This window comes from Bombina bombina, chromosome 1 (assembly GCF_027579735.1).
Source record: "Bombina bombina isolate aBomBom1 chromosome 1, aBomBom1.pri, whole genome shotgun sequence".
In the NCBI taxonomy this organism is placed as follows: Eukaryota; Metazoa; Chordata; class Amphibia; order Anura; family Bombinatoridae; genus Bombina; species Bombina bombina.
Window position 1 is genome coordinate 420,372,781 of NC_069499.1, and position 12,484 is coordinate 420,385,264.

Genomic DNA, 12,484 nt, shown 5'->3' on the forward strand with positions numbered 1-12,484 from the left:
GAATTATTTGCATCAGAGATAAAAGGTCCCCTATCTGCTGAAGTCTGACCAAATTGACAGATACTTCAAAACATATTCCCCAGGGTGCCTGTCATTTGCTGGATCTATCCCAAATTTTCACCAAAACATCCTTCCTTTTGAGTTCCACTGAAGATTAGGTTTAAAAAACACAAAAAAACAACTTTTGACCTAGCTGACACTTGCTGTATTGAGAGAATCATGTCAGTTCACCAGTAACATATTCTGGTCTGATCAAAATATTTTTGTCTAGGCAAAGCCAATACAATTCTGGTAATTTTTTAAACAAATCTGGATTTGGTACTACCTAACTTAATGACATCCTAGACAGCAGAGACACTGTCAAAAAAATGCAACAGGCTAAATATTCAAAGTCATTCAACAACTTAAAAGACCTGGTTTTGACTCTAAAATGAAATAGCTCCAGCATTTTAGGCTTTCAATTCAGAATCCACCAGATAAGTTCTGGTTTACTTTAAAGAAACTACAGGAAATGTATGACTAGCATGCTTTTTTTTTTAACTACCCTATAACCTCTGTGGCAAATGTTATAGTCAACCCAGATAAAGCTGTTCATGGAAGGAGCCTTATATAATTATAATGTGCTTTATTCTAATAAGAAGAGTTTGTTCTTTCCAAGTCAGATGAGTCAGTTTAAGGAATGTGTTATTGGTTGTATGAAATTAAATTTGATATTCAGAGAGTTCTCTGTCTGTGGTTTTAGAGATTGCAATTCTGGGGAAGCTAGTATATATAGAAAGGACTATATCCACAGATGCATAGGTAGTAACTCAATTACCAAAGTCAATTATATATTCATCAATAAGAAACAGACTGCTCAAAAGACCGTCTGTATAGGTTGAGAGTAATACTGAAACATCAAAGTATATTATAACAAAAAAATAATCAGTGTACAAAGTAAATTGTTTTGGGTACTTCCTTCACTCTTACAATGTCTGCTTAGACTTGGTGTAATTGCACACGAGGATGTAGGTACAAATATGCCACTATAAATGAACACGTAGAGGGCATTACCATATGGATAAACACATATACAAGTACACATATTTGTATACAGTATTCCAGGAGGATCCTTATAGTTATTACCTTTCAATGATTTGGGGACATTCGTTTTGTTTTTATTTTACAGGAAGAGAAACTCAACGGCAAAAGGGATGAACATTTTTTTTTAATGTAAAAACATTATCATTTATAAGGGAATGGGACACATTAGGTTTTGTTAAATAAAACAAAAAAACAACAAATTACTTTCTGATCTTTTTTATTCAAAAGTTTTCAAAAGAAACAAAAACAGAAAAAAAAGCTAACATTCTAATCAAATTTACAGTTCAAAAACATATTTTGGTGTTAACGTTCTATAAACATAACTACTGATTTTTTTTCTTACCGGACAAATAATTTACCACTGGCAAGTTTGTGGCACTAGTAAAACAAAAATAAAAAAATTAACTCTCTTGCTCATATAGATATCTCTATGAAAATCTTTTTTTTTCTCAATCTGTACAAAAAGGTCTTTCTTCATAAATTAATTTCTTATAATTTAATGGCTGTCTACTATGTGATGTTTAAGTAACTGATTATTTCTTTATGTACAGAGGCTATGCTTAACCAGACACAAAGTACAGTATGGCACAGAATTTAGGTATCTGCAGCTGTGATTTGATGTCCCCTTTGGAAGTTAATGGTGGAAAACATTGACTAGTCAGATGGACGCCGTCATGTCCTCAAGACTTGCATTGATAAATATTTGTCTTCTTCCCATTCCAGATGTAATCATAATTCTTAGGGGCTAAATTATCAAGCTTCGAATGGAGCTTGATGCCCCTGTTTCTGCGTGAGCCTTCAGGCTCGCTGGAAACATCAGTTATGAAGCAGCGGTCTAAAGACCGCTGCTCCATAACTTGTCCGCCTGCTCTGAGGCTGCGGACATCAATGCGCCCCATCCTATATGATCGGCTGATTGACCGCGAATCTGCAGGAGGCGGCATAGCACAAGCAGTTCACAAGAACTGCTTGTGCAATGATAAATGCCGACAGCGTATGCTGTCGGCATTCATCAATGTCTGTCGGACATGATCCGCTGAGCGATGACCGATGATAAATCGGCCCCTTAGTATTAACAAAAAAATACCATAGACTTTTAGAGATTTTTGTTGCAACTAGCAGCAAGAAAGTCAATTGTTTTCAAGAGTCAGATAGAGTATGCAGTTTTAAAGAACTTTCCAAATTACGTCTATTATCTAATTTGCTTTGTTCTCTTATCTTTTGTTGAAAAGCATACCTAGGTAGGCTCAGGAGCAGCAATGCACTACTGGGAGCTAGATGCTGATTAGTGAATGCACATATAGGTCTCTTATCATTGGCTCACCAGATGTGCTCTGCTAGCTCCAAGTAGTGCTGCTGCTCTTTCATCAAAAGACGCCAATAGAATGAAGCAAATTAAACAAAAAAGTCTAAATTGGAAAGTTGTTTAAAATTGTATGCTCTATCTGAATCATGAAAGAAAAAAAAAAGGGTTTTGTGTCCCTTTAAAGTTTCATAATCCAAATAGATAAAGAACATACTGAGATAGGCATGGTAGCAGTGTTTGCAACAAAGTGTAGCATAAACATTGTTGCCACAAACAGTCTTGAGCCTACCTAGGTATGCTTTCAACAAAGGATACCAAAAGAATAAACAGAAGTAAATTGAAAAGTTTTTAAAATGCATTATGAAATTGTATTTAGTTTTGTTTCCCATAAATATATATATAGCAAAGTAATGGAAGCACTCGCTGGTCCTTTTCAATTCTGTGATTTTATTAATGTGACATTTTGGGGGGACACTCCCTTTCCTTAGACAGGAAGGGGAGTGTGTCCCCAAAACGTCACATTAATAAAATCACAGAATTGAAAAGGACCAGCGAGTGCTTCCATTACTTTTCTATATTTAAACTGTTGGCACCCTGGCAGATGTGGAAAAGGTGAGAGTGCGCTTTACTTTGAACTTTGTGTATAAATATATATATATATATATATATATATATATACATATATACACACACACACATATAAACACACACGTGTGTTAGAATGTTAAATTGAGCCTGCCATTAGACATCACAGCGTCTCTTTAAAAAGACATAATTGAGAGTTAACTGTTGTAAAAGCTTGGATTTACAAACGATTCCTTGTCTGTGCAAACAGTCTAAAAGTTTACCTCTTTACTGCTAAAAGACCCAGCACTGAATTCACAATAACCAAAATTCTTCAAGCAGCAAAAGGTATTTTTAACTAAAGCAATTCAATCCTAGGGAGCATTGAACCAATTATACCACAACTTTGTCTCTTCCTCTGCCAAAAAAAAAAAAAAGCAAAAAACAGTTTTTATGAATATGTATTTTACTAGAATCTAAACTCAGAGCAGCAATTACTTTTGAAACTATGAAATGTCACTGCCACCTATACTCAAATACACACGTGCTGTTTGAATATTAGAAATATTTGGAAAAAAATGAAACAAAATAAAAAAATATATAATAAAACTGTTTGCCTAGCTCCAGCTAGGAAGATTTGGTCAGTGGAAACAGGGAGGTCCTGCAACCTGTCCCATTAAAAAAGGAAATAAAACTTTGAGGTAGATAACTGATCACACACTGCTGACGAGGCCAGGCGAGTACACAGTTCTGGAAGACAACATAATTTTCTTTTACATATGTGATTAGAATAAAAAATAGCCATAATAAAGAGCAGTGATTGATCTCACGTGTTACAAAAAAAATATGTATATAAAAAATAGGTAACTAAAAATGGTGTATTTGCTCAATCAGGAATTTCATAGTTTCAAAAAAAAAAAAAAGGTGTTTTTTTATTCTTTACAATTAATACTTGTAGTGACGATGTGAAGTGTGGCACTGCTTGGATCCAAGTCTTCCTTCATGCTTTTATATTGTGTCCATACAATTATTAAAACTATAAAACAAAAAAAATGCAAATGTACAAAAAAAGGCACATTCTCCTAACCGCAAACTGGTCCGGCAAAAACAAAGTATAGAAATCTTAAAAAGCTGAGATTTATCTGATTGGTTACTGGCTCTTTGTTCTTTGGTAAAGTTACCTTTAAAAGTGCCAAGTATCATTTTTAGCTTTTTTATTTTTTAATATTTAATATAGAGCTAGTACCCAACGTACTGAACATTGCAGTTATCTCAGCTTATTCATGTTTTACAGATCTTTAGCTTTTTGCCATGTTGCTGTAACAGCTCTTTTCTGTTTGCTAGGTTTGAGCACAATCAATTATCTAAAGCACTAATTATTAATCATATAAAGAAATGCAAAAAAAAACAACAACAAAAACATTCATAAACAAATCCCCTATCCCATGTTTCCTATATTCTACATACACTAAAACATCAAGTTAGTTAGGAAGAAAAAAAGGCAAAAAAAGTTTTTACATTGCATGTTACAGCAGATTTCCTAAAATCGCTTAAACTACCAGAGCAAATTATTGGCATAAGGCCTTACAAACAATCATTTCTATTAAAACATCCCCATCAGAAAATGTGTTTCACACAAAACATTTTCCCACTACCACCCACCCACTGCATTTTACTACCATACAGATTATGTGAAAAAAAATCATTAAAAACACCTATTACACATTAAAAAAAGCCAGATTTTCAGCATTTTATTTTCTAAAAGCCCTATGCTTGCTGTTTTACAAGGCATCACTGACCAGTTTACCTGGCCAAAGCATTCTAAATTTATGTTTTACTAATTACTTGAAAAAAACTACAGCATTGAAAGTTTAAGGCAAATTGGAATTCATTGAAAAAAGATAAGACACTTCACACTACGAGAAAAAAATGACGGAAAGGGTAACACTGCACTACAGCAACACACACTCTGCAAGCATAGACATCGCAAAAGATGCCATTTTGTTTTAGCCATTTTGATGGTAGATAGCCCAGCAAGACATTGCTTTGCAATGCAACACTGAACTCTATGTCAGCATAATGGTTAACTTTTGGGAAACACAAATTCTTAAAAAGTGAAAACAAAAACAAGTTTGTACAAATTAAAAAAGTAAATTAAAAAAAAAAAAAATCTTAAAAAAAAAAGAAAAAAGAAAATACAAATTTTTCTGTAATGCAAGTGAATTCTTCCAAAATGTCACCTGTGCATATTCAGAAATAAACTCGTAGTCTGTTTTCCTTTTTTTTGTTTTGTGTTCTAGAACTTGATAAAAATTTTCGTAATAAAATAAACCTGTTCAGGGGAACAGCCCACTAGATGAGTTGAAGGATTTTTTTTTTTTATGCACCACATAGAACTTATAGCAAAAATAGTTTGTGTTGATTTCGTTATAAATAATGTTTTTCTTTTCTCCAAGAACCTGTGCAAAACTGTCAATTCATAAAGCACAATTGATCAGAAAAAAATCCATGATTGTTTCAGCCTCCTTGATTCTGAAAGCAAGGTCACGACACCATCTGTAAAGAAATACAAAAGGTTCCTAGTTAGTATTGTGAGTGCCTTTTGACGCATTGAATGTGATCTTGTGTTGAGCTAGGTGATTAAACACTAGAAAGAACCACAGATTTAGCAAAGTGTCCAGAAGCGTGTAAAATAAAATCTTATAAGAAATGTTGCACAAACATTAAAAAAATCATGGGAGTGTTTAGCAAATTTGATAATCATCCTTATGTGATAAAGAATGTGACTTTGTCAAAGCAACAAAGCAAGTTACTCATCAACTTATTTTAGAATAAAGGGAAGCTGAAATATATGTAGGTTGCAGGCTTTCAAATAATGTGATGAAATCATTAATTGGACGTCAGCATAGCTGTCTTGTATAGCATAAATATTCCATTGTTGACTGAAATAATTGCACCATTTAAAGGAACAGTCAAGTCAAAATTAAACTTTCATGCAATTTTAAACAACTTTCCAATTTACTTTTATCATCAAATTTGCTTTGTTCTCTTGGTCTTCTTTGTTGAAAGCTAACCCTACAGTTTGTCATAGTTAGACACTGCTAGTTCATGTGTGCTAAATAGATCAGATTGGCTTAAATGCAATTCTGCCAAAAGAACTAAGATAAGGGGGCGGTCTGCAGAGGCTTAGATACAAGGTAATCACAAAGGTAAAAAGTGTATGCAAAACTGGGGAATGGGTAATACATGGATAAAGTAATAGTGCTAATAATAAAATGCTCTAACACATGTAAATAATTTTCTTTTTGCACTTTTATGTTCCTTTAAACATGTAAATGCTGCTCTATTAGATGGATGATAGGAAAGTGTTGAACAAAATAACAGACTGCTTATTCAAGCTACTTTAGTTTTCACAAAATAATTATCACACTAGCCAGCCAATCAGAACATAAACCTTAGTATTATATGCATTACTCAGCGCAATGAAAAAAGCACCAGATTTGTGGGTTGAAAGTGGAAGAGCAACATTTAAAAGAAAAACTAAAATGTTGCTTAAAAAGTAAGATCTGAACACTAGATGGCAGTGTGTAATCTACTTTTAAACTAATTATAAGGGCAAATACACAAACATGATAAAATAACTACGTCTCACCCTGCTGTACCTCATATATTATAAACTTGTGGTACAAAAGCCTGTTTTAGGGCTAGTGCACTGCATAGCACTTGCAATATTTACATATGCACTAAAAAGCTGCCTTTTGCTTATGGAATTCAAATGCAAACAGGGAAGGGGTAAGACATGAACTCATGCAGTGTTATCACTATGTCCTGGAGTATTCATAAAATGAGGTGTTAAAAGGAGAGCTTGTTTTTTTAAATCTTTTTGTGCAGTATGTTCAGAATTATATAGAATATTTAGTGACACCTTCTATAGAGAAACAAGGTAACAACATTTGGCCCCCCAAAATTGTCCCCAGTTACTTCTTCTTATCCCACCTTATGGACGCTGCATTTTTGTATGTAAATGCTGGCTGTGATTTGCCAACAACCCTGAGGCATGTTTAAAAGAAAGAAAAAAAAGAAAAGAAAAAAAAAAAAAAAAAAAAGCAACAGACAAGAAAGAGAAACCGAGGAATTTTTGGTGGTGGCAAATGTATTGAAGGTGTTCTCAATTAAAGGGACAGTATACATCAATTTTCATATAACTGCATGTAATGCACAGATACTGATATAAAAATCCAGTATAAAACCGTTTAAAAACTTACTTAGAAGCTCCAAGTGTAGCTCTGTTCAAAAGGTTAGCTGTAAAACCCACTAAAAGTGGGTGTGTAGCAAAAATAAAATCAGACACTCCCCCCTCCCCCTGCATATGAAAAGACTCTTTACACAAACAGGAGCAAGCTGGAGTAGGAAGACATCAGTATACTTTAAAACTTTGGGGCTTGGTTAGGAGTCTGAAAATCAGGGCAATGTTATTTAAAAATAAGCAAAAACAGAATTTATGCTTACCTGATAAATTTCTCTCTCTTGTGATGTATCGAGTCCACGGATTCATCCATGCTTATGGGATATTCTCCTTCCCTACAGGAAGTGGCAGAGAGAGCACTCACAGCAGAGCTGTCCATATAGCTCCTCCCTTAGCTCCACCCCCAGTCATTCAACCGAAGGCTAGGAAGAAAAAGGAGAAACTATAGGGTGCAGTGGTGACTGAAGTTTTTTAAATAAAAATATACTACCTGTCTTAAATAGACAGGGCGGGCCGTGGACTCGATACATCACAAGAAAAATAAATTTATCAGGTAAGCATAAATTCTGTTTTCTCTTGTAAGAGTCCACGGATTCATCCATACTTATGGGATACCAATACCAAAGCTTTAGGACACGGATGAAGGGAGGGGCAAGACAGGTACCTTAAACGGAAGGCACCACTGCTTGCAGAACCTTTCTCCCAAAAATAGCCTCCGAAGAAGCAAAAGTATCAAATTTGGAAAATTTGGAAAAAGTATGAAGCGAAGACCAAGTCGCCGCCTTACAAATCTGTTCAACAGAAGCCTCATTTTTAAAAGCCCATGTGGAAGCCACTGCTCTAGTAGAATGAGCAGTAATTCTTTCCGGAGGCTGCTGGCCAGCAGTCTCATAAGTCAAACGGATGAAGCTTTTCAGCCAAAAGGAAAGATAGGTAGCCGTAGCCTTTTGACCTCTCCGTTTACCAGAATAAACAACAAACAATGAAGATGTTTGACGGAAATCTTTAGTTGCTTGTAAGTAGAACTTTAAAGCACGAACCACATCAAGATTGTGCAACAGACGTTCCTTCTTTGATGAAGGATTAGGACACAGAGAAGGAACAACAATCTCCTGATTGATATTCCTATTAGAAACAACCTTAGGAAGAAACCCAGGTTTGGTACGCAAAACCACCTTATCTGCATGGAAAACTAGGTAAGGTGAGTCACACTGTAAAGCAGATAACTCAGAAACTCTTCGAGCCGAAGAGATAGCTACTAACAACAAAACTTTCCAAGATAGAAGCTTAATATCTATGGAATGCATAGGTTCAAACGGAACCCCTTGAAGAACTTTAAGAACCAAGTTTAGGCTCCATGGCGGAGCAACATGTTTAAATACAGGCTTGATCCTGACCAAGGCCTGACTAAATGCTTGAACGACTGGAACATCTGCCAGACGTTTGTGTAAAAGAATAGATAAAGCAAATATTTGTCCCTTTAAGGAACTAGCTGATAATCCCTTCTCCAATCACCGAAGCTCTCTCCTGTTTGATTCTGGCAACCAGACGTGGGAGGAGAGGAAACGGTGGAAATACATAAGCCAGATTGAAGGACCAGGGGACTGCTAGAGCATCTATCAGTACCGCCTGGGGATCTCGGGACCTGGACCCGTAACAAGGAAGTTTGGAGTTCTGACGGGACGCCATCAGATCCAATTCTGGTGTGCCCCATAGCCGAGTCAGCTGGGCAAATACCTCCTGATGGAGCTCCCACTCCCCGGATGAAAAGTCTGACGACTTAGGAAATCCGCCTCCCAGTTCTCTACCCCTGGGATATGGATTGCTGAGAGATGGCAAGAGTGATCCTCCGCCCATCGGATTATTTTGGTTACCTCCATCATCGCTAGTGAACTCTGTGTTCCTCCTTGATGATTGATATAGGCTACAGTCGTGATGTTGTCCAACTGAAATCTAATGAATTTGGCCGCAGCTAGCTGAGGCCACGCCTGAAGCGCATTGAATATCGCTCTCAGTTCTAGAATGTTTATCGGGAGGAGAGATTCCTACAGAGACCATAAGCCCTGTGCTTTCAGGCATTTCCAGACTGCACCCCAGCCTAGCAGGCCAGCATCTGTCGTTACTATGAGCCACTCTGGCCTGGAGACAGGTGGTCCTGAGACAACCACCAGAGAAGAGAATCTCTGGTCTCTTGGTTCAGTTGCAGTTGAGGAGATAAATCTGCATAATCCCCATTCCACTGTTTGAGCATGCATAGTTGCAGTGGTCTGAGGTGAAGGCAGGCATAAGGAACTATGTCCATTGCTGCTACCATGAGTCCGATTACCTCCATACACTGAGCCACTGATGGCCGAGGAATGGAATGAAGAGCTCGGCAGGTGATTAAAAGTTTTGATTTTCTGACCTCCGTCAGAAATATTGTCATTTCTACCGAATCTATCAGAGTCCCTAGGAAGGAAACTCTTGTGAGAGGGACGAGAGAACTCTTCTTTATGTTCACCTTCCACCCGTGAGATCTCAGAAAAGCCAACACGATGTCCGTGTGAGACTTGGCTAGCTGGAAAGTCGACGTCTGAATTAAGATGTCGTCTAGATAAGGCGCCACTGCTATACCCCGCGGTCTTAGATCCGCCAAAAGGGACCCTAGCACCTTTGTGAAAATTCTGGGAGCCGTGGCCAACCCGAAGGGAAGAGCCACAAACTGGTAATGCCTGTGCAGAAAGGCGAATCTGAGGAATTGATGATGATCTCTGTGAATAGGAATGTGTAGATACGCATCCTTTAAGTCCAAATAGTCTCCATCTTGAAAGATGGTACTCTGAGGAATTTGTTTAGAATTTTGAGATCCAAGATTGGCCTGAAAGTTCCCTCTTTTTTTGGGAACCACAAACAGGTTGGAGTAAAAACCTAGCCCTTGTTCCGCTCTTGGAACTGGGCAGATCACTCCCATGGTATGTACGTCTTCTACAAAGCGTAAGAACGCCTCTCTCTTTGTCTGGTTTGCAGACAATTGAGAAATGTGAAATCTCCCCCTTGGGGGGGAGTCTTTGAAGTCCAGAAGATATCCTTGGGACACAATTTCTAAAGCCCAGGAATCATGAACATCTCTTGCCCAAGCCTGAGCAAAGAGAGAGAGTCTTCCCCCTACTAGATCCTTCTTGGCCTGTTTACCTTTGTTCCAAGCCTGGTTAGGTCTCCAGACTGACTTGGATTGGACAGAATTCCCCTCTTGCTTTGCTGCAGGGGAAGCTGAAGCGGGACCACCCTTGAAGTTCCGAAAGGAACGAAAATTATTTTGTTTGGTCCTCAGCTTATTTGTTTTATCCTGAGGGAGGGCATAGCCTTTCCCTCCAGTGATGTCTGAAATAATTTCTTTCAGTGCAGGCCCGAATAGGGTCTTTCCTTTGAAAGGGATGTTCAACAATTTATATTTTGATGACCAGGACTTAAGCCATAACGCCCTGCGTGCTAAAATGGCAAAACCTGAATTCTTTGCCGCTAATTTAGATTTGGAAAGCGGCATCTGTAATGAAAGAATTAGCCAACTTAAGGGCCTTAATTCTATCCATAATATCTTCTAATGGAGTCTCTACCTGGAGACCCTCAAACCAGAAAGCAGCTGCAGTAGTTACAGGAATAATGCATGCAATAGGTTGGAGAAGAAAACCTTGATGAACAAAAATTTTCTTTAGGAGACCCTCTAATTTACTTTAGGAGACCCTCTAATTTTTTTCACCACACTCCCTTTGCCCTTCCTAGCAGTTAAGCAGGCAGAGAGAATTACTGGGGGGTGGAGCTAAGGGAGGAGCTATATGGAAAACTCTGCTGTGGGTGCTCTCTCTGCCACTTCCTGTAGGGAAGGAGAATATCCCATAAGTATGAATGAATCCATGGACTCGATACATCTTACAAGAGAAACAATAGATTTTTTTTTTTAAATTGTATAGGCTATTTAAATGGATCATCTACAAACCATTTATGCAACGAAAAATCTAGTGTATAATGTCCCTTTAAATGGCGAGTCACTGAATATTCTTAAAGGACCACTTAATGCAGTAGAATTGCAAAACATAAATTATGCTTACCTGATAATTTAATTTTCTTCTGAAGGGAAGAGTCCACAGCTGCATTCATTACTTTTGGTAAATACAGAACCTGACCACCAGGAGGAGGCAAAGACACCCCAGCCAAAGGCTTAAATACCTCCCCCACTTTCCTCATCCCCCAGTCATTCTGCCGAGGGAACAAGGAACAGTAGGAGAAATATCAGGGTGAAAAAAGGTGCCAGAAGAACAAAAAATTACAGCCGCCTCATAGATAAAAACACGGGCGGGAGCTGTGGACTCAGAAGAAAATGAAATTATTAGGTAAGTATAATTTATGTTTTTCTTCTTAAAATGGAAGAGTCCACAGCGGCATTCATTACTTTTGGGAAGAAGAATACCCAAGCTAGAGGACACTGAATGCAAACAACGGTTGGGTACAAAAGGCAGCCCCTTCGAGAGGCACCACAGCCTGATTACTCGACACCCTAAAAAATATAGACGACACGGGAGAAAACCCGAAGCCCAGTTAACTGCACATTAGTTACACCACCGGCAAAGCCGAACTAAACCACTCAGGCGTTTCAAAGCTTGCTAACACCCAGTCAAAGAGCAATTAGCTATAGCTGGTTACACCCTCATAACCTGGCTGGGATCCTCCAACATTGCCAAAACATGTCTTAAAAGAACACGAAGGCGAGCCGGCCTATAACAGAAGGCAAAATCATACCTCGCCGGATCAACTGAAGACTCAGGGGCCAACGCTTCCCCAGAAGGCTGAACTGAATTGGGCGATCCCATGCTCGACGGGCCCTGGTTAACGGAACATGGACAGTATCTTAGAAATACTTCACTTGGGAGATATAAATGATTCAGTGCCATAGAAATGGCCATGCGGAACCATGCCGTAACCTCTGGAGGAAACAAGCCACCCTCCGGAGGAGTAAAGTCCATAGGGACACCTGCTTGCCTAGCCGGGAAATGGACTGGGGCACTTGCTTCATGGGTCATGGAAACCTTGAAGGTGGATGGCTTAAGGCATTTTAAGTTCCCTGCTTCGGGAGAGGAGAGTACTCTAGAATGGCAATCGGAACATAACTGATGAGCATTGATTAAACGGCCATTTCATATTCATCACAAGACACATCCTCCGTATCGGAGGCATCCGTGTCGCGCATATCAGAATCCTCCATAATCTTGGGATTACAAAAATGACAAAAAACTAACTGGCACCCTTTAACA

General features: G+C 38.2%; 1 protein-coding gene across 4 annotated transcripts in view; it reads right to left on the reverse strand.

The window, feature by feature from the left end:
• Positions 1-1,283: 1,283 nt before the first annotated feature.
• The window catches only part of RBMS1 (RNA binding motif single stranded interacting protein 1), a 285,859-nt gene continuing 274,658 nt past the window's right edge, over positions 1,284-12,484 (reverse strand). For all 4 annotated transcript variants that reach the window (XM_053698355.1, XM_053698359.1, XM_053698354.1 and 1 more), the window contains exon 14: positions 1,284-5,509. The gene's annotated coding sequence lies outside the window, so the exon portion shown is untranslated. The remainder of the gene's footprint in view (positions 5,510-12,484) is intronic.